Genomic DNA, 503 nt, shown 5'->3' with positions numbered 1-503 from the left:
CCCCCCCCCCCCCTTTTTTAGAAGATGCTGCTTTTTTCCCCGATCGTCTACCAAAATCTACCAGCTGCAACTCTCAAACCCTTGTATTTACAGGAGCGCGGGACCATTTTTAAGCATCCTTCACAGGGAAAGGACCAGATCCCTCCGTGAAGGCCGATTCCCTCCTTGAAAGCCTCAGCTCAGTGGGATTTGCAGAGCCTTCACCCCAGCCGGGAGCCCCCAGGCACGCAGCCATCCCCATGGTCCTGCTCGGGTTAAAACAGCAGCACAGGAAGGAAGCGGCTCCAAACCTCTGGTGGGGGAGACTGGGGGAGTTTCTGCAGGGAAAATATTTCCAGGGCTTGAAAAACAACTCAAACTAATTAAAGATAAAATGCTGACTGAAGGCTTTTCTTACAGTTTAGGGTGGGTTTTTTTTCAACCGCCACTAGCTGCAGTATTTATCAAAGAAAAACTTGTTGCTCTGCAGTATGGATTGACACAGGCCCTATATGTAAACTAAA

This window comes from Buceros rhinoceros, unplaced genomic scaffold, assembly GCF_000710305.1.
Source record: "Buceros rhinoceros silvestris isolate BGI_N320 unplaced genomic scaffold, ASM71030v1 scaffold27307, whole genome shotgun sequence".
Classification (NCBI taxonomy): domain Eukaryota; kingdom Metazoa; phylum Chordata; class Aves; order Bucerotiformes; family Bucerotidae; genus Buceros; species Buceros rhinoceros.
The sequence above is the reverse complement of the archived record's forward strand: the minus strand, read 5'-3'. Positions refer to the sequence as shown.